We start from the raw sequence: 21,958 nt of genomic DNA, 5'->3' as shown, positions 1-21,958 counted from the left end.
GGTCTATTATTCTGAAAATGAATTAAACACGTATCTAAAATTTTTCTGTCTTAATTTTTAATACAGTAAATATAGACATATTTAACCCATATAAACAAAAGCTCTTTAAAGTTCTCATTTTTAAAAATGTAAAGAGATCTTGAGACCAAAAAGTTTAAAAACCTCTATGATACCTTGGACTATTTGCTTACTAATTGTATGTATGAATAGAAATGGATTTGAAATACAAATATATTCATAGAATTTGTAAATTTAATTATTTCAGGTTAGCCTTGCTTAGATATCTCCTTGAATATTAGACATGTCTAGCCATACTTTAATTTTGTTCCTTAGTGAGGAATACATATATGATTCATTTTCTCTCTGGTGACATTAATGCCACATGGAGGGATGTTCGAATATAAGAAGACAAATCATTATATCTCAACTCCACAGATAAAGCCAAATATTCAGGTTAGAATTTAATTGATGGATTTGAAGAAAATGGGATGTTCTGAGGATTTACCCCAGCTTCATTTTTTAATAGATTATGTTTTAGAGCAGTTTTACAGAAAAATTGAGCAGAGAATATAGAGTTCCAATATATTCCCTGACCCCACATTTGCACAGTTTCCTCAACTATCAATATCCCAGCACCAAAGTGGTATATTTGTTACAATCGATGAACCTACATTGACACATCATTGTTACCCAGAGTCTATAGTGTATGGTTACTGTTCACTCTTGGTATTGTACATTCTATGGGGTCTGACAAATGTATAATGCTATGTATCACCCCGATAGTATCATAGAGAATATTTTCACCGCCGTAAAAATCTGTGCTCCACCTATTCTTCCCTCCCCTCAGCCCCTCAACCATTGGCAACCCCAGATCTTTTTACTGTCTCCACAGTTTTACCTTTTCCAGAATGGCACATAGTTGGCATCAGACACTATACTATAGCCTTTTCAGGTGACTTCAGTTTCTTAAGCACATTTGATGAATCTTAGTGACTAAATTCAGTCAGATTTAGCAACACTTTTTGTATGTTAATTAACTTTTAGGTAGCTTGTACCATTTGAAGACAAAGCTTAGGTATGAAATCCCAGCTTTTCCAAAGTAAACTCCGTGTTCTGGATTATTCCTTTTGGCTTGCCTAGAGAAAGCAAAATTGAAATCGTTTTCCTGTGTACACTTTAGTAGAAAAAACGCAATAACGGAGTCCAGAGCGGGGAGCACTGGAAAGGCTCTTTGCCACTGTAATTGCGCACTCCAAGCAACTGCTGGGGTCTCCGTTTCCTGACCTCTATAACAAGGGGAGGAGCTGAAGACACAGTTTCACAGAGTTTCAGCTCTCTCTTGTCCTCTCAGTCATTAGTACGGTGCAGACCTTAGAGTAAGGGCTCAGTTATTGCTTGCTGAATGAGTGTTACTTTTGATCCGTTGCAAATCCACGACGGGTTTTAGGCCTAACCCAGGCGGGCGCCGGGGGGAAGGAGGGGGCGGTGCCGGCTTTCCGCCGTGGGCGGAGCTTCGCGCGGCTCCCGCGCGCCCGGGAGTGGAGGCGGAGTTTTCCACTGGCGGAGGGCGGGGCTAGCGGGGGGACTTCCCCTGGGCTGAGCTGCGCAGCGGGTGCGGAGGGCGGGAGCCCGGCGGCGGTTCGGGGGGCACTGAAAGGCTGCAGGGGGTGGGTGGGTGCGCAGCCGCCGACACCTGGCGGTCCTCTGGGCTTGGGACCCTTCCGTTGGAGTCGGCTCCCGGCGGGGCGGGAATTGCTGGGAGGCTGAGGGCTGCTCGGCCGCGAGTCCTGCGGTGTCGCGAGCATGTGTGCGTGCGCGTGTTTATCTGAGGGCCCGCGCAGCGGCCGGCCCTGTCGCCTACTCCTCCGGCTAACTGTGGTTGCAAACCGGCGCCTAACCGCGGCGACACCTAGTCGGGAGGCGGCTCGCTCTTCCCCGCCAAGTGGGCACCCCAAGATCTCGTCCTCTCCTCGTCCCCCTCTTAGGGGACAACTCCGGCTCCAAGCCCTGGCCGTGAGGGAGCGCTGTGGGGACGCGCTGTCCTCTGCTTTGAACTGTTGGGCATGTGGTGGGAGTTCCTGAGGCTTGAACATCAGGATTTTAAAGCACCTGTCTGTCTCTGTCATTTTTACTTTTAGGGTTTTGGCCAAATTGGGCGAGGGCACAAAATAACCACTTACCCCTTCTCACCGAGGAAGAACGGGAGAAAGGGTAAGTAAGGAATGATCAGGGGTGGAAGGAGCTAGGGCTATAGTAAGAAAGAGCAAGGGAGAGAAAAATCTAGATCCAGAACTGCTCCTGGGGGATTTAGGGGCCAGATTCTTCCATTTCATCAGGAACCTGAGGCCCACCTTCAAGGGTCACAGGCTCGAAACCCAAGAGTTTTTTCAGGCCTAGAGTCTGTAGAGCTGGCTGGGAGTTTGGCAGCTTGGCAAAGATCCCTTATAGCCACTTGACAGAAAACTGTCATTACTCTTCCCGTCTTTGGAACGTGGGTGTTGCAGTTGTCTGCCTCCAGTCTATGTCTTCCTCTAAGCTGTGATTAATCCCGGAGACTGTATTGAAGAATCATGGTCCTGCTTGATTATTGACAGGAACCCCACCCACAGATCTTTACCTTTTAAAAAGAGACTCCTGTAAAAATTCTTTAGGACGCCAAAGGGTAAAGTTAATTAGCAATATGGTAACTGTTGAAATTCTTTTGGGATCTTCTCACAAGCTCATGGAGGAAGTTTTTTTGTTTGTTTTTTTGTGTTTGTCTTTGTTTTTTTGGTGTGGGGGGTGACATTACCAGGCTGGGTCTTTTACTCTTGACTTTCGCTTTGATACCCCCTCACAAATATTCTGTTCACTTCTGAAAAGTAGCCAAACAGCGCACAGAAACCCTTGGGGTTTGCTGTGATTTTTCGGCGTGATCTCTTTCAGTGGTTCTTTAGTGCAAATTTTCCATTACTTCTCCAATATACCACTCCGTCTACCTTCTTACTGGTGAAATGAAACACAGCCCCTCTCAGAAAGTTGGGAATACCTTATGCATCCCATGTGTCCCATATAAAACATTTTAAGTTAGCTAAAATTCAGGTTAGCCACAAGCAAGAATGTAGCAAACCATTCTTGGATACTTATGAAGGAAAGCTAGAATTGCACTCTGTGGCAACTTGACAATGGCTGCCTGTGCCCTGAACCAGTCTTATTTGGACTCAAGTGATAGATAACCATATAATTTATGAAAAACCAGAAAATAGTTGTTTATTGATGATGGGTTCATTCATTGATTCAGTAGGTATTTATTTTTTCCCACCAAAGTGTGGAACACTGATACATAAGTAGGACGGTAAAAATGATGAGACTGGGTTTGGAGATGGCCATTTGGAGCAGGCCTTTCACCAGTTTTCTGTAGATTTTCGGAATACTTAAGTGTTACTGTACGAGACCTTCCCTATACTATTGATCTTAGTCATGTGCAGGTCTATACAGTGTTGTGGGAGGACAGTGCTATTTTTCTGCCTTCTAGTACTTTCAGTGATAAACTTTCAAGGATTACTGACCATGGTGATTTGTGTCCTGTTTTAGAATAGTGTTGTTACTGGACAGAGAATCAGTTCCGAACTCATGTTTGGCTGCTGGCAGCTTGAAAATCAATACTTGAGAGACAAGTGAGAGACAAGCGGGAAAGGAAAGATTGTTTTATTCAGGAAGTCGGCAACCTGGGGAGGATGGCGGGCTAATGTCCCAAAGACCGTCTTCCCAGGCCAGGTGAAGCTGGAGAGTTTTAAAGGAGAAGGTGTGAAAAATGGGGCAGGGGGCGCTCCATGCAGGAGAAGCTGGGGCCCAGGTGGTTATTGGTATGTCGACATGATCCTGAATAGACTTGCTGGCATCAACGGCAGCTGTTTTCAAATGTGATTAGGCGTTATCTTCTGGGAAAGTTTGGTCCTTCACTCCTCAAAAGGCCACTTGTTTGCAAATCTCAAGGAAAGTAGGTTAGTTTGGCTACAGACCAAGGGACTTAGGTCAGCAAGCAAGGAGTGCATAAGCTTGAGGCAAGTTAACCCTTAGGACCAGTTGGAGCACTATTATAGTGCTATAGTCATTTTGCGGTGTATTGAAATGTATCAGTATAAAAAATTAGATGAGGATAGTATTTTGAATTATTCCATAAAGATGACATAAGATGAGAAAACATGGAGTGTTAAGGATAATGCACTTAAGAAAATAAATACTAGACTGTTCACTTGTATGAGTTTCTGTACATTTAACCTCATTTTTTATTTAAGATGACTTTCTTGTTACAAAGGATATATAGGATTAAAAAAAGTTATTTAAAAATGAGTCTTGCAGGGATATAAAAGGTAGAAAGTAAGTCTCTTATGAACTGACTCAGAGGAACCCTCTCAACTATTTGTGTTTCTTTCTTCAACTTTTTGTTTCATGATTATATGTTACTATTTGGCAAAATTGTAAATTTCTGTCTTTTACCTCCATATTCTTGGCTATGTAACACCACTCCTTGTTCCACGCCCAGTCCTCATGTAGAAGTGGCACGTCTTTTAGAGTCTTTTCAACATGGGCTCGAGTCCTGGCTCTTACCTCATTAACTGCCACTTTGTGCCACTTAAAATTTTGCTCCCTAATTTCTCACCTGTCAAAACAGAACAATGAGTATATTAAAAAGTGTGCAAAAAGCAGCATCTGGCATATAGATACTGTTAATTTCCCTCCCTTTTTATCTGGTCACCTATCACATTCTTAATGATCTTCTTTGCAACTGAAGCAAGGTATCTCATACTTAGTTCCTGAGGTGGGTGTTTGCATTTTCACAGTGATCACCTGTTAAATCTGATCCTAGAATTTCTGGGACAAAGACTGACACCTGATGTGGTTTGAATCCCCTCCCCCCACCATGAAATCATTCCACAGCCATGTCTAAAAAGTGTCAGCTTGAAAAATGAAGGGAAAGAGTTTCTATAAACGTGTTTAAAAAGCTCTGACACTGTTCTTAACGTGGGAAAGACATAGTACAGCATTTAGCCGAGTGCTTAAATTTAGGATTTCTATTTCAGAAATGTCTTTGGTTTATAGGAATTACAATAAAAATGCTGATGCTTCATGTCCAGACTGTCATGATTTTGCCAAGTTGTGGGTTTAATATACAGCTAAGCTGTGTATTTAGTGTATCTAATACAGCTTTGGAAGCCAAGAAAGACAAGTCCATAGACATCAGATTTTTACCCGAGACATCTGGTTTCACTTTGCTAAGGAGTACGTTTTGTCAGTAGATTATAGGCATATCAGCTGTACTGCTGTAGTTTGTGGCATTCTGTCATAAGCTCTGGTCTGTAGGGTGTAGTGTAATGTTTTATTCAAATGACAGCACACTATAAACGAGCACCTGGTCAGATAAGCACGCTTCTCACAGGTGTCTTCTAGTGTCATTGTTCTTACAAGTTAACAAGGTAAAGTAGTTTCTATCCTTGGTGACTTTTTGTGGAAGAAAAATATTCTTAAGGAAAAGCCTTGCTAAAGAGCCCATGGTATTCCAGAAATTCATTTTCAAGTCCATTTTTATAATGTTGAACAGTGTACTTATAGGAATAAAATAACAAATAGCATTTAGATTTCCAGATCAGGGCCCCAAAGCTCTTTTCTTTTCTTTTCTTTACTTATTATTATTTGTTTTTTTAAAAAACTACCCTGAGATCAGGACCTGAGCTGAGATCGAGAGTCGGATGCTTAACCGACTGAGCCACCCAGGTGCCCCACCAAAGTTATTTTAAGTCACTGTATGCCCATTATGTATTAGTGGTACACTATAGACTTTAGCCAACATTTATAATAGTGTTTTGGAGAGTGATATATTCTGAGGTTGGCCTAGAATAGCTAGACCACATCTCTCTTCATTTTGAGGTAGTCAGGAGTATGGAAATACTCTAGAGGCTGTTATCTCTGGGTTTTCAGGTAGGCTCTAATTACTTAGCTGTGATCTTGGATACAGATTCTTCATCTGTAAAATGGGATAATTACTCATGATTACTCTGAGATTTAGTGAGTGTTTGTAAAGTAGCACAATATCTAGTATAAAACTGGCTCTCAGTAAATAGTAGTTTCATTTCTTTCCTCTAGGTCCTGGCCACAAGAATAAAGATTGCCAATCCCCTAGTCCCTGCCTTTTATCTCAGACTAATCCACTGGTAGGACCTGTGGCTCCAGCAGAGGGAAATTACCCCTGGAATCTGGGATTTAGTAGTGGGGGCTGGGAAGAGGCTATGGAGAATAATGACAAAGGGGAGGAGTGGTGAACTGACAGAGGAAGTTGCCGATCTTTTGATCAGTCCATGGACTTAGGCCTATGAATTAATAACTTGACTGGTAGAAAGAACCACCTTTATTGCTGACCTTTCAGTTGATCTTTTGTCAGCTGCTCTATTGGAGATTCTTACCTCCTTATTGCCTGATTAGTCTATTGATAAGTTCTTTTTTTTTTAACCTTGATAATACCTGAATAATCATTTATTTCTATTTTTTTAATAGGTGGGACTTAATAATAGATGTCCGTACTTCCTTAAGATCTGGACTTCTTCTATACTTGAAGTCCAGTTGATCTTCTTGTCCTTTCATTGGCCTACAGTTCATTAATTCCTTTTTTCTTTTGAACTATATGCTATATGCATTGAACTTGTGCTGAGGATATACAGAAGAAGTCACTGTCCTTGATCAAGGATCTTATAGTCTAGTAGGACAATAGACATCTTGACCAACAGTTCAAATATTGTGTGCTATTTGCCCTAACGAAGATATAAGTGCAAAGGAAGGCTAGCAGGAGCTCTTGTTCCCTGATGGAAATGCCAGGGGAGGATTTTAGCAGTGGTTATGTTTGAGCTGAATCTTGAAAACTGAGTAGAAGTGGGCAGGTTGACAAGCAGCAAAGAGCATTTCCACACAGGGGTAATAGCATGAATAGTTGTATGGCATTATGAGGGCCCGGTGTGTTCAGGGAGCTAGATGTAGGTCAGTTATATTGGAGTGTGAAGGGCAAAGTCAAGAGTGAAAGGTGATGAAACCGGATAGCTGAGTCAGGGCACACCTCCTCTGCCATGTGCAGCATTGTGAGTGACATGAAAGGTCACCGTGAAAGCAGTGTGTTGGGTAGATTGGGGGTGGAGCAAGGTGCCGGGTGGGGAGGCAAGACTGGAGGCCCAAGCAGACAGTGCATTAGTATGGATAATGGGAACCTGAGAGCAAGACAAGGCTGGAAATAGTGGGGATACTTAGAAATAAGAATGTTTAGGAAAAATATTTAGGAGGAGGGAAAATTGGCTGGTTTTTGCGACTGTTTGAATGTAACAGGAATGGGAGAGTGAGGATGCTGGAATAGCTACCAGGTTTTTGGGTAGTGAGAGGGAAGAGTGAAGAGGAAGCAGGTCTGAGGGGCAGCTGATGGGTTCAGGTTGGGACGTGTGATTACTTTGCTTGTAGGGCATATCCTGGGTGAGTTGGGGCTGTCTAGGAGGCAGTTGGATATGAGGTCTTGGAGCATCACAAGGGATGTGGAGGCTGGAGATGCAGAATTCTGAGTGCCTAGTATATGGAGAGTAGTTGAAGGTGTGGGTAAGGACAAAAGTGCTCAGAGGAACTGCATAGAAAGAGAAGAGAAAAGGGCTCAAAGTAAGTCCTGAAGAATATTGAAATTTTAAGGACAAACCAAGACAAAGACAGATATAAGGATGCTGAAGGGGAGTGGCCAGAGAGGCTGGGAGGAAAGAGAAAGCAAAACTTTTCAGGCCGACTTGCAGAGTTTCAAGAAGTAGAACCCAATTAAAAATGGAATGCTAGGAATCATCAAGTACAATGAAGATTATAAAGTGCCTGTTAGAAGTCAGTGGTTCCGTTGGACTCGTGGGGGCAGAGATTACACTGCATGGGTAGAGGAGTGAGTAGGAGGGGAGGAAGTGAGGAGAGAGTTGGTGTGCCTGGGCCCCTCCTCAGAGATTCTGACTTCATTGATCTCCAGTCCAGAATTTTCAGAGCTCTCCAAGGGATTCTAATACATGTCCGAGGATGAGAACCACTGTGGCAGACTTCTTTTTTTGAGGGGAGAGAGAGCATGTATGTATGCTGAGAGGGAAAGGGCCCCATAGACAGGGAGGTGTTGAAAAGGTGGTTCTTTGTCATGTTTCTTGTGGATAAAAATCAGATTGTCACTGTCTTTGCCTAATCTTCCCTTTAAAACAAACAAACAAAAAATGCATACTAAATGTACTATTTACCCTTTTTTTTCTGGCCCAGAATTCCACTGCTAAACTTGCTCTTCCCACATCTGGCCTTTTTGCATACATTATTCTCTGACCTAATCCACCTGTGGGGGAAAAAAGTCCCCTTTCTTCTGTTAAAAACTGAAAAATTTCAAAGTAGTGCGTACAGGAGGCTAAGGGGGAATTAACCATGCCAAACATAAAAAACGATCTGATTTAGCAAACACTTAGTATCTGCTATCTTCAAGGCTGTAGAAGATGGAAAGATACATAAGATGGGAAGGATGAATGAGATAGGGATCCTGCTCTTAAGGACTCCTCAGGTCAGTGAGTGAAATGGATGTGTAAGTAAATGACTTAAGCAATACATGCTATTATAGAAGTTCAAAGTAAGATGGATACAAAAAAATGGCCTTCTTTCTTCTGTGTGATCCTGAAGACTTCACACAGGAGGCAACACTTGAGCTAGAACTTGCAGTAGAGTTTAGGTATGGGATGATGAGGTTCAAGGAGTGGGAGCGAGGGAATAAAATACTCTTTGGTGGCCCCATGGTAGTGGCAGAATGGGTTTGAGTTTTTCATCTCCTCTTCCTCCTTGTTCTTGGTTTATTGCAAGATATCTGTGTCTTTCAGGGAGCTTTGGGGGATAAAGATGTTTCCGCTTACATGTAGAGATATCTGCAGTTTCTCCTTTTGTAGTCTAAGCTTTCTGTGAATTTACCACCACTGGTTTATTATATGCTAGATGCCTAAAACAGACCAGAGGAATTAAATCAGAATCTCTGGGGATGATGTTCAGGTACTGATATTTTTCAGAGTGCCCCCAGGTGTTCTAATGGCAGCCTGGGTAGAGAACCTCTGGGCTAAAATATAGTGCAGAAAAAAAGTCTGGGACTTGGAGCTAAAAAGTTATAGGTTGGGTTTTTTTTTTTTTTTATAGGTTGGATTTTTGTGATTCTTTTTAATAGCATGTGTCCTTAGTTAAGTTACTTAGACTTCTCTAAGCCCCATCATCCTTTGGAAAATGGGAGTGGTAGTAAATCTGTCCCACCTTATAGGATCATGTGGGTCAAAAGAGGTGATTATGTGAAGGGACATTACATGCAGATGTGGTTGTGACAATGAAATATTCTGTTGACTTTCTCCAGGAGTAGATAGGCTAAGAGCTGGCTACCTTGTCCTGTAAGGTAGTAACAATTTTATGGATTGGAATTTAAGATATCACCGTCATGAACATTTTGCTGCTCTATTTACTACATTTGTGTAATGCTAAAATGTTGAAGACCTAAAGAAAAAATGCAAGTCCTTAAACAATCAGCTGTTGAGCTTTTCTTGTCTGACATATTAATTCTGTTTAAAATTATACAGATGTTTATTGTGATTAAGATTGTAAAGTATATAAATATTTTCAATGTCAGTAATGTGATTGTTGAATATTAAATGTTCTAAATAGGTTTTTATTTTTAAAATCTGTACATTAAAAAAACCAGAAATCTTCCAGAAGACAGTAAAAAATACCATGGAATACCATGAATTCAATTATATTGTGGGTCTCATCATGTCTGTCAAGTATATAGGGACATGTGCTGTGTCTTTTTTTTTTTTTTACTGTGGGATACCTGGTATATTAATGCTGGTGGTATAATCACATAGAAATGATCATCCTTATGGTATTATAACTTATTTTACTTGAAAAGTAGTATTGTTTAATGGCAAGAAAACTGAACCTAAAGCCTAGAGATTGGATTCCAGACCTGGTTTCCCAGCGCACTCCTAAATGGTAGTAGATAAGTTAGTTTCTCTGAGCCTCACATGCATTGTTCTCTGTTGCTTTGTAACATAATCAAAAACTCAGTGGCTGAAAGCAACAATAATCATTTATTTTATCATGTTTGCTGTGGGTTAGCAGTTTGGGTGGATCTGGTTCAGGATCTCATGTGGTTACTGTCAGATGCCAGCAGGAGGTGCAGTTATTGGAGGACATGCCTGGGGCTAAAAGGTTCCCTTCCAAAGTGCCTACTCACATGGCTGGCAAGTTGGTGTTGGCAATTTGGTTCCTCTCCACAAGGGGCTTTCCAAGGGGCTGCCCTCATCATGGGAGCTGGCTTCCTCAGAGTGACGTACAGGATACCAAGGTGGAAACTCTAGTGCCTTTTATGACCTATCCTTGGAAGTCACACACCACCATTTTTGCTGTCTTACTGGTCTCACGGGCCAGCCCCGACTCAGAGTGCGACTGTACAGGTATGAGGCATGTATCGTTGGGGACCATCGCGGGGGCTTGGCTGCCTGACAGGATGATAGTCTCCACCGGGCACGGCATAGCTTTGAATTTCAGTGAAGAATTTATGGAAAATCATTTGTGAAACATTAAAGCAGCAGATAAATTTGTCAAGTTTTTCACATCTTCTAGTATAGAAGTAGTACATATAGTGGGAGAAAATTATAAGCAAGGACAGTAACCATAACAAGACCCTGTTGGTAAACTGAGTGACCATAGGTTTTATCCTAGACAGTCTATCTCCTTGATGAAATCTCTGAATGTCTGTTTTTGTATCTCTTTCTTGGCGTTCGTTCTACTTTGCCTGGATTATAGTCATTTGTGGACGTGTCTCACCCTATGTTGGACTGGAAACTTTTAAAAGTAGGGGCTACATCTTACTCTTCATTGTCTTATGGCACCTTTAACTTAATGCCTAGTACTTCATTGTTGTTTAATCGCTATTAGCTGAACTGAATTGGATCACGAGCACAACTCCAGTCTTTATGCCTCCCCTGAAATTTCAGATGCAGAGGGTCATTATTTGTTCGGGTGGTATTGATGGTAGTGGTGGCTCCTGCCAGAACCATTTTTAACCCTATCCAACGGGTCCCTGATTTGCCACTATAACCTTTAGCCTCTCCTAAATGACTCAGATGTTTGGATCTGCCAGGTGCTTAGCCTGTTCTCATTGATGACCAAAGCAGTAAGCACACATACTCCATTTTCATTCCTGTATGGCTGTTTCAGAATTTCATTGTACTCCTGCCCAGTTTGGTAACTCATACCAGGTTTTTGACTTCTTAGGTTAAGAATGCCCAGAAGATAAAAGTGTACATCTTTCTTCCATGTAATAAATCATAAAAATTTAATCTTTGCAGTTTTATCCAAAGTTTATTTTGAGAGCTAGGTCTTTGTAATGGCACTTTGACACACACCCTTTTATATTTCTTTCTTTTGAAAAATGTTTGTAGCATTTATGGTCAGCTTTTGAAAAATCATCTTGCTTGTAGCTGGGGGACACATTGTAAACACATTATCAAGTTCTAGTGTTCTACTTTTAGAATCATGTACAGCACAGATTTTTTTTTAAAGAAGGGAAATGTTTGTAATATCATCTTTTACATTTTAGAATAATTTAATTTCGTATGGTTTTCATATTATGTAGACCAGTAAATTCATAGCATCTCAGGTTCTTTTCTCCTTTCTGCTCTCTCATGTGGATTTCCCTGCTAATTGTCCTCTTTAGGAATTCTTTCCTTCCTTCTCCATTACCTGCCTTCTCTGTTGGTTGTCTGTACCAAATTTTCTCCCTGTCTTTGGACTTACTCTACCAATGTCATGTTCGAGGATGAGTGGGCTACAAGGGGCAGAACAGGCATTGTGAGGAGCACTGAGTATATAAAGAAGAGTTCAGCTGAAGGTTACGGTTGATGGTCAAAGGTGTTCTTTGCTGAGTAGGTAACAGTGGACCTATAAAGCAACATGTGGTAGGAAAAGATTAGAGTTGCCACAGATAATTTGTCTTAATTTTTAAAAATAGATTTTAGGGGCGCCTGGGTGGCTCAGTCATTAAGCATCTGCCTTCAGCTCAGGTTATGGTCCCAGGGTCCTGGGATCGAGCCCCACATTGGGCTCCCTGCTCTGCGGGAAGCCTGCTTCTCCCTCTCCCACTCCCCCTGCTTGTGTTCCTTCTCTCGCTGTGTCTCTTTCTGTCAAATAAATAAATAAAATCTTAAAAAATAATAATAATAAAATAAAAATAGATTTTATTTTTTTTTAGCCCAGTTTTAGGTTTACAGCAAAATTGAATGGAAGGTACAGATATTTCCTATATACCCCCACCCCCACACATGTATAGCTTCTCCCATTATCAACAGTACTTACCAGAATGGTACATTTATTGCAACTGATGAGCCTACATTGACACAGCATTATCACCTAAAGTCCATAGTTTACACGAGAGTTCACTCTTTGTATTGTACATTCTATTGTATATTTGAACAAATGTGTAATAGCATGTGTCCACCATTATAGTATCATACATTAGTTTCACTGCCCCAAAGTCCACCGTGTTCTACCTATTCATCTGTCTTCTTCCAGCTAACCCCTGACAACCATAGACCTTTTTACTGTCTCTATAGTTTTGCCTTTTCCAGAATGTCATGTAGTTGGAATCATAACAGTATGTAGCCTTATTTCCTTAAATTTTAGTTTGCCTGGTGTAGCAGATTATTTATAAAGCATTTTGGTATTTTTCCAAGAGTTTATTTGTTTAATGAGAGTTTTATTAGTGTCAGATTCAAATACTAAGTAATTATTATTTAGTTTTGTTTGATAATAACTATTTAGTATCATTATATAAGGATAGTTTGAGGCACTTCATAAACTAATTAGCTTTTTTATGAGTCTGTTTCTCGTGTAAGAGAAGTTCTATAGTCTGAACACTTGAGTTATGACAGTAATAGTTTAAGTTTGAAATTAATAGTTTGAGACATGTGGTATGTATGACTGCATGATGTTAATATTCTAAATATTTCATTAAAACCTTTGTTTTAAAACTTAAAAAAATAGACATTAAATATAAATTTCTAGACTTTGAAGTGGTGATGTATGGGGAAAAGAATGTGGTTTTATTTGAGTGCTAGCTCTATGAACAATGTGAAAGTGAATTTTTTGTCTCTGAATTTCATTTTCTTTAAAAGATTTTATTTAGTTATTTGGCAGAGAGAGAGAGCGAGCAAGCACAAGCAGGGGGAGTGGCAGAGGGAGAGGGAGAAGCAGATTCCCCGCTGAGCAGAGAGCCTGATGTGGGACTCAATCCCAGGATTCTGGGATCATGACCTGAGCCGAAGGTGGACACTTAATTGACTGAGCCATCCAGGCACCCCTGAACTTCATTTTTTTTTGGAAAAGTGGAGATAACATATACTTTAAAGGTTATTTTTGAGCACTATATGAGCTATTTGTTAAAATCCTATGTAAATTTTTTTAGAGAGAGTGAGAGAGAGAGGGGGGGGAGGGGCAAAGGAAGAGGGAGAGAGAGAGAGAGAATCTTAAACAGGCTCCGTGTCTAGTGCGGAGCCTGACACAGGGCTCAGTCTCACAACCCCAAGATCATGACCTGAGCTGAAATCAAGAGTCAGATGCTTAACTGATTGAGCCACCCAAGCAACCCAAAATCATATGTAAATTTTAACTTGTTATAAAGAAATGTGAGGAATTAATCGCTTAATGAGTTATACTTAGTTATTACATTTCAATTCTTTTTTTTTGTTTGTTTGTTTGTTTGGTTTTGCAGACAAGTAATAAAGGGAAATAATGATTTGGGTTTAAGAAGGCAGTACTGCTGGGGCACCTGGGTGGCTCAGTTGGTTAAGCGTCTGCCTTTGGCTCAGGGAGTCCCGCATCGGGCTCCTTGCTCAGCAGGGAGCCTGCTTCTCCTGTCCCTCTGCTGCTCCCCCTGCTTGTAATCTCTGTCTCTCTGTCAAATAAATAAATAAAATCTTAAAAAAAAAAAAAAAAAAAGAAGGCAATACTGCTGAAAAGACGGTTATTTGGGTGTGTCTAAGAAAAAAATGCATTCTTTTTTCTCCGAAAATGTCTTATTGATTAAGCCTGCTTGTATCTTATTATGAAAGGTATATACTTTGGGATATTCAGCTTGTGTGTGTGGCTCCTAATCATATTTGTTACCTAGTTGTTAGCTTGAGATGTTAGTCCCCCTCCAAAAGCACAAATTATATTGCCACCTTCTGCATAGAGTCAAAGACACGTTATCTGCTGTTTATGGTAAGAAAAGCCTAGATTCTAAAGTTCTTGTGACCAATCTCTCTGTGACTGAAGCCACGAGGGCAAGGCAGAGTTAGGTAGAAAGATTTTGGGGGAAGAAGCTACAAATAGTCTTGTGAAGTTGAAATCTTGAGGCAAGTGATTTATTAAATACAATTCTAGTTTCAAAGTGTCCTTCTAGTTTAAAATACTTAGAGAGAGGAATGGTCAGTGACATACTAATGCATTATAGTTACCGAAAACTCTACACTTCTGAGTTTGAGAATGCTCAATGTTGTTTAGTTCAAGATAAAACTCTAATAGTCATGTCCTTTTTTATTAACATTTTTATTATATAGCAATCTCATTTTTCTATGTCTACTAATTTAAAGTTCTTTTTTTTTATCTTCAAAATATATTATGTGGCCAAAGGAATGACAAAGTGCTATTTCCACCACATCTGCAGTCAGAACACACACATTTATTGATTAAGTTCACTGTCTTTTCTGGGCATGGTTTGTCGTGCTCCAAAACAATTAGAATGGTAACATCAAGGATCACTGGTCACAGATCACCATAACAAATATAATGATAATGAAAAAGTTTGAAATATTGTGAGGATTACCAAAATGTGACACAGAGATGTGAAGTGAGCAAATGCTGTTGAAAAAATGGTGCTGATACACTTGCCTGATGCAAGGTTGCTACAAACCTTCAATCTGTAAAAAAAAAAAAAATAAATAAAATGCAGTATCTTTGAAGCATGATAAAGAGTAGTGCAGTGAAATGAGGTATGCATCATGTAGATTGAGGTTGGATTGTGAATGACCCAAATATTAGACTTAGTAGTCTGTCAGACTGGCAATGAAACAAAAAATTTTGCAAACACAGTGTGTTATTGAGGGTATAGAGAAATAGGCAGAGTCATCATTGCTAATGGGAGTATGGATTTTTGCAGTTTTCATTGAGACCAATTTGGAAATAGTTATCAAAACTTAAAATACACATATCACTTGAGTTCTTATTAGAATTTATTCTACAGATCTTGTACTTGGACGAAATAATATATATTTAGAGATATTCTTTGCAGGAATCGAAAACAACTTAAGTGCCCATTCTTGGGAGATTGGATAAATAAATTATGGTACATATAGTAGAATATGTAGTAGTTGTTAAAAAGAATAAGGCAGTTTATATATGCTGAAATGGAATAATTATTAAGTCAAAAAGGTTAGGTGCAGAACATTGGTAATAGTCGGTTAATATTTTGAAGGAGACTAAATTAAGATACACATTTTCTTGTATATGCATAGAATATCTCTGGAGGGAATAATTAGAAAGAGGAGGATGCCTCCAGAGAGTGGCAGGAGAACAGGGAGGGGAGGGTGTCTTATTTTCTATTATATAACCCTTTTTGGATGTTTTGAATTTTATATTATACAAAATTTTTTTTCAAAAGAAAGAAACACATTCAACTCAAAATGTATTTCTATATTACATATAATCTACTCTGGAAAATTAGGGAATAGAAAGGTAAATTAAAAACCTCAATGATTCATATATTTGATAAAGGGTTAATATTCAGAGTATATAAAAACTTCTATAACTCAACAACAACAACAAAATAACCCAATTAAAAAATGAGCAAAGGACTTAAGTAGACATTTCTCCAAAGAAGATATATAAGTGGCTGATAAGAACATGATAAGGTGCCCAGTGTCACTAATCATTAGGAAAATGCAAGTGAAAACCACAATGAGATACTATGAATTCACACTCATTAGGCTAGCTACTATTAAAAAATAGAAAGTAACAAGTATTGGTGAGGATGTGGAGAAATTGTAACCCTTGTGCACTCTTCATGAGAATGTAAAATGGTATAGCCACTATGGAAAACAGTATGGCAATTCCTCAAAAAATTGAAAATAGACCTCTCATATGATCCAGCAGTTCCACTTTTGCCACTACACCAAAAGGATTGAAAGCAGGGGTGCCTGGTAGCACAGTCAGTTAAGTGACTGCCGCTTGGTTTTGGCTCAGGTCATGATCTCAGGGTCCTGGGATCGGGCCCCGGGTCGGGCTCCACTCTCAGCACAGAGTCTGCTTGAGATTCTCTCTCTCCCTCTCCTCTGTCTCTCCTGCTTGTGCTCTCTCTCTCTCAAATAAATAAATAAATAGATCCTTTTAAAAAAAAAGAATTAAAAGCAGAGTCTCTAAGACCCATGTTCATAGCAGCATTAATCACAATAGCCAAAAGGTGGAAGCAACCCAAGTGTCCACGGATGGATGAATGGATAAACAAACGGTGGTACATACATATAGTGGAATATTATTCAGCCTTAAAAAGGAAGGAAATTCTGACATGCTACAACATGGATGATCCTTGAGGACATTTGCTAAGTGAAATAAGCTAGTCACAAGAAAATAAATACTGTATGATTCCATTTATACGGGGTACATAGAGTAGTCAAATTCATAGAAAGTAGAATGATGGTTACCAGGAGTGGGGGGTAGGGAGGAACAAGGAGTTTAATGGGTACAGAGTTTCAGTTTTGTAAGATGAAAAGTTCTGGAGATTGGTTGCACAACAAAGTGAATATACTTACCACTATTGAACCATACACTTAAGAATGGTTAATATGGTGGCTCAGTCGGTTAAGTGTCTGCCTTCGGCTCAGGTCATGATTCCAGGGTCCTGGGATTGAGTCCCGCATCGGGCTCCCTGCTCTATGGGGAGCCTGCTTCTCCCTCTCCTCCCCACTTGTGCTCTCTATCTCACTATCTCTGTCTCTCTCTCTCAAATAAATAAAATCTAAAAAAAAAAATAAAAAAAAATTAAAAAAAAGAATGGTTAATATGGTAAATTTTAGGTCGTGTGTATTTTACCACAATTAAAAAAAGATAACATATTTCCCCCCTCCCAAAATAAGAACCCCTAGGTATGGTGGTGGGAAGATTAATATGTAAATAAATGACTGTGATTCAGAATATAATCTAAGTGTCCACAATGAGGTATAAACAAAGCTTTGGTGTGCTATAGGATGGAGTGTAACTAAGAGGTTGGAGATTGCCTGTGACTTCACAAAATGGAGTGAGATTCTGAGCTTGTATTAGGAGACTGCAGCATTAAATGAGTGGAGAAGTTGGAAAGAAATGCTAGGCTGAAGGAGTAGCACAAGTAAAGGTATAGAGAAGGAAGGTGAAAGGTACCATCACAGAAGAGAACAAGATGGTGCTGGAAAAGAATCAGGTCAGATTCTCGTCTTTGAATGTTGACCCACACTTTTCCTACTTAAGTTTGTCTCACTCTTGTTTTGTTTGGGGTGTACACCTCTTTTCAGGGCTCCTTTAGACCTTCTGCTGTTTTGTTTCTACCAAAGCTGATTGTGTCTATTTCCTTCTTAGGGTAGCCCCTTACCTTCCTTTACCTGTAAAAAGCCATTATTTTTATGTATGTTGAATGGAAAATTCCCCCTTCCCAACTCCTTTTCTTTCATCTTGTTCTGCTTCTCTCTTGTACTAAGTCTGACTCCTGTTTGCCCTCTCCCACAGAGGCCATCTTAGATTTCTTCCAGCCAATGGAGCAGAATATGTTTAGTACACAAAAAGCTAAAGACATCGTATTTCAAAATTTTTCCCTAAATAAATCAGTGTACAATATAAATTCATTGGGCCTTATTGATTTTCTCTGTGACAGGTGAGGTATCTAATTTAGTTGCTTGGCTGATATGGCACTGTTTTGTCTGCATGCTATAACCTTTTCATTAAGGAACTGAATTCGTAGAGTTGATAGAAACACACTCAATTTTAAAGATAGAATTTGTCCTTTAGCCAGGCATTAGATTGCTCTGTTTGTTTCCTTGATCTCTTCTTCTTCCTAACTTTCAGGTGTTAAAGGCAATAAATGGGGATGATATGGATTCTGACTTCATTTGTCTTGCTAATTTTAATCTCCTGCTAGTAACAGTGCAGAAAAAAAAAAAATCTGAGAAAAAGTATTTTCTGATCAGCTTCTACTGAAACTACTTAATCAAAGTAGTCAAAGGGGAAAGATATATTCTCAAGAATTGCTACTTGATTATGGAATTAAAATTATGAGAGTGGTGATTTATCTCCAGTGTGATTCTCTCTTGGGAAGTTTGCCATCCGATTAGCATCTATTTGCATATCTTTTACTTTTAAGAAATATATGATTGGATCTGAAGATAGAAAACTACATTTGCTCTTATACAAAATTTAATTTTATGATAATATCGACTACCTAATTATTATCTTTGCTTTCAGTATCTTTGACTGAGGAGTCTGGTTGGTAAGAAGACATTATGTTGAGATCAGTGCCTTGGAATTAATCAAGGTGGTCCTGTTGGTTTACAGAGAGGGCTCATCTTGGCCCTTTTCCGACGTATATTTTAGTTCTCAACAAACTGATTCGGCTAAATTGGGGGAAAATCAGTCATACTGGTAGGCCTTACCAGTTGCAGGAGGTGACTGGGCTTGGGTGATGGTTACATCAGGTCTGTATTTGAAAAGTGAAGCATACCAATAGGTTATGAATGTTTGATAATGTAACTACTGCAGAAAAAGTGCTGGTTTAAAATTAATTGCAGTTTTTGTTTAAAAAATGTAGTTGATTTTTAAGTACTTTGTTCTGTATTTGCTTTTATGTTTGCTGAAAATATTACACATGAAGACTATGCTTTAAACACTATAAAATGTTTTTCTGCTATTAAGTAAATGATTGTGGAAAATGTTACACTTTAAAGGTCATGTTGATTTTGTGGCATTTCCAATTTTACATTTTATACATACAGTTAAATTGGTTTAGCTCCTAGTTGAGTGTTTAAAGATCTGGGTAGTAAATGTAGAAGGGAAATCGCAAAAGGGCACAGTGTTTTGGAATGCACGTATCTTCCAGCTTTCTTTTCTTTCAACAGTGAAATTTCAGATTCTGAGAGCCAATTCAGAGGGCTGAAAGGATAGCAGTATAATAAGAGTTTTCAGTACTTATTAAGTCCAAAGACAACTCCAGTGATATTTTTCTATTAATTGAAGTTGTGTATATAGATGTGTACTTTTCTCCTTTTTGTACCCCTTTCCCATTTGAAAATTTATTAGAAATTAATGAGACTTGAGCATTTACCTTTTATATAGTGGGTTGAACTAATTGTGTATTCAGGACACTCTTATATTTGTTGCATCTGAGTGCCGTAGTAGCAGTTATGAAATCAATAACTCTTGTTATGTTTATTGGGAGTGGTGAATATTTACTGGGAGTGGCAACTAAGTGGGAGTATAGTGCTTAATTGCACAGTCCATACGGTCAGATAATCTGGATTTAGCACTGCTACTTACTATCTGTGTGACTTGAGGAAGATTACTCAAATACTGTGAGCATTAGCTTATATCTTTCAAAATGGGATAAAAATAGGTTCATGTAAGAGATTAATTGAGGTAACAAAATAGAATAACAAAAATTTTAATTTTAGTATTACTACAGCGATACAGTATTTTAGACAACACAAATGAATATTCTTTACTAGAATGAAATTTTTATTTCATTGGTTTCAAAGTCAAATTGTTTCTTACAGTTTTTCTTTCTGTTTCCAATTAATGCTTCTTTCAGAGTTTACAGATCTGATAATAATTTGTGAAAGAGTATTTCTGACTGATTTTGAGAGTGGTTGCCATCACTCCATCCTTATTAAAGATGAAACAAAATCTCACAGTACTGTTGGCCAAAAATTTTTATGTCACTGTTTAATGTTTGTACTGAAGTTAACACCCAAAGTATAGCAAAATGTTGGTATAATTATGGCCAAGGAAAAATAGTATTTTAAATATTGCCTGGGGGTTCTGTTAATGTCTCTCTCACTTCTAAAACTGACCTTTCATCTATGATTTTATTATGGCTCTTTTTGCTAGACACATCTGAAGAGATAAAATTGCCACCTTTCTTTGTAATTAATTGGATAACAAATTTCTTGGCTTGGGAAAGGGGAACGTCTTTGGATGATATGCTTAGTCTTTTTGCAGAACAAAGGTATATTAGGTTCTGAAAAACTTCCTCATTATTCAAAACTGATAGATATTAATTTAAATTGCTTTGAATTTCTATATGGCTCATATATTTTTATTTAGCTCATATACTTCCTAAAATCTATCAAAATTGTTACTAAATTTTCTTTCTGAGCCATTTACTGTAACAACTGTTGTGATGTTCCTTAATATCATTTGATGTTGATGAAACAATAAAAATAAATTTCTTACAAAATTGGAAAGATCAGGGAATTATTCTCAGGGCCACTGAACTATTGATTAAGTTGACAACAACCTATTGGTGACCCATATGAAAATAATTTTATTTATTATTACTGGTACTTATTTGCAAATGGGGTTATACTTATCTTTGCTGCTGAAAGCAGGAATGTATTAGAAGTTTCCCCAAGTGTGTATGTTATCTCGTATTACCCAATCAGCCATGTGACATGTGTTTATTAAATGAGCACAGGTATAAAGTAAAGATCAGGCAAGAAATTTAACCATGTCATCATTAGAAGTGAACATGATTTCATGACCAATGTTAACCTTGCAGCAGAAGTCAGAAAAAGTCTTGGAGTAGGGTGCAATGATGGCGATGATGATGGGGTGTATCATGGAAGACAGGTAACTTTAGTAGTGGGGAGAAGGGGCCATTCCATGGATTTCTGATATGGAAGGTAAAGGCCTGAAGTTAGACTCAGAATCACAGATAGTTGAAGCAAAGAACCTTATAGGTAGTCTACTCAAATAGATGAAATGAATTGCTGTGTCATTGGCATGGCTAGGACCTGAATCCAAGTTTTCTGATTTCTAATTTGGTACTGAGCATGGGAAGAGAAGTAACAATTTAGCTCTAGAGTAAGATGGGCACTTGGTTCTTTGGAAGTAACACATGCAGGGAGGTACTGTATCAGATGGATTGGGTGGCTCCCAAACAGCCTGCTCTGGTCACCCAGTTTTTCTCTTATGCTCCTGACTGGTATTTAAAGGGATGGAGTATCTGACACAATCATATCAAAGTGTCTCTCCATCAACATTATAACTGGGTGGTAATATAAACCATATCTAAAATTAAGCAAACAGTCAAGAAGAATTTACTTAGCACCTGCAAATGCTTAGCAAAATTTTAAGACCTTTAGGGTTTATAGAGGAGCGAGACATGTCACTTACCCTTTAGGGGCTTACAGTGTAGTTGTGGAAAATGGACATAACTATAAAAAGATAACTAATAATACTGGGTGCCAAATGGGGGTATGGCTAGTGTATGCCAGAGGAATTTGGGGGTGGACGACAGTGCTGGGTTTTATAATACTCAGGTAAGACTTCCCAGAAGAGATGAAAATTAGGTTGGTTGCTTCTCAGCTCAGTAGATCTTAGGCATAATTATATATATGTTCAGCTCTAAAGATTTCGGATTCACCTAACTTATGAAGTTCAGAGCTGGGAGTTTTCAGGTATTTACCTGACTTGCAGTTGAATACCATTCCACAATTCCAAAGCCATTGTGTAGAGGATGGCTGAAGGTTTCTGTTTAGAGACTCCCATTTCTGCTTATCACTCCCGAGTGTGTTTACCAGCAGATCGAATTCTCCCTCCTGGTGTTCTGAATGGTCTTCTGAATGGTCTTCTGAATGTT

General features: G+C 39.0%; 1 protein-coding gene across 6 annotated transcripts in view; it reads left to right on the top strand.

The window, feature by feature from the left end:
• The first annotated feature begins 1,568 nt into the window (after positions 1-1,568).
• Positions 1,569-21,958, top strand: part of IMMP2L (inner mitochondrial membrane peptidase subunit 2) — an 861,167-nt gene continuing 840,777 nt past the window's right edge. For 5 of the 6 annotated variants that reach the window (XR_013442826.1, XM_078059472.1, XM_078059475.1 and 2 more), the window contains exons 1-2: positions 1,569-1,612; positions 2,139-2,211. The gene's annotated coding sequence lies outside the window, so the exon portion shown is untranslated. Of the gene's footprint in view, positions 1,613-1,650; positions 1,668-2,138; positions 2,212-21,958 lie in introns of those variants that run through there. The other variant, XM_078059473.1, reaches the window with a different exon arrangement.

The sequence above is a fragment of the Halichoerus grypus genome, chromosome 12, assembly GCF_964656455.1.
Source record: "Halichoerus grypus chromosome 12, mHalGry1.hap1.1, whole genome shotgun sequence".
In the NCBI taxonomy this organism is placed as follows: domain Eukaryota; kingdom Metazoa; phylum Chordata; class Mammalia; order Carnivora; family Phocidae; genus Halichoerus; species Halichoerus grypus.
This window is presented reverse-complemented; position numbering and strand designations above follow the sequence as displayed.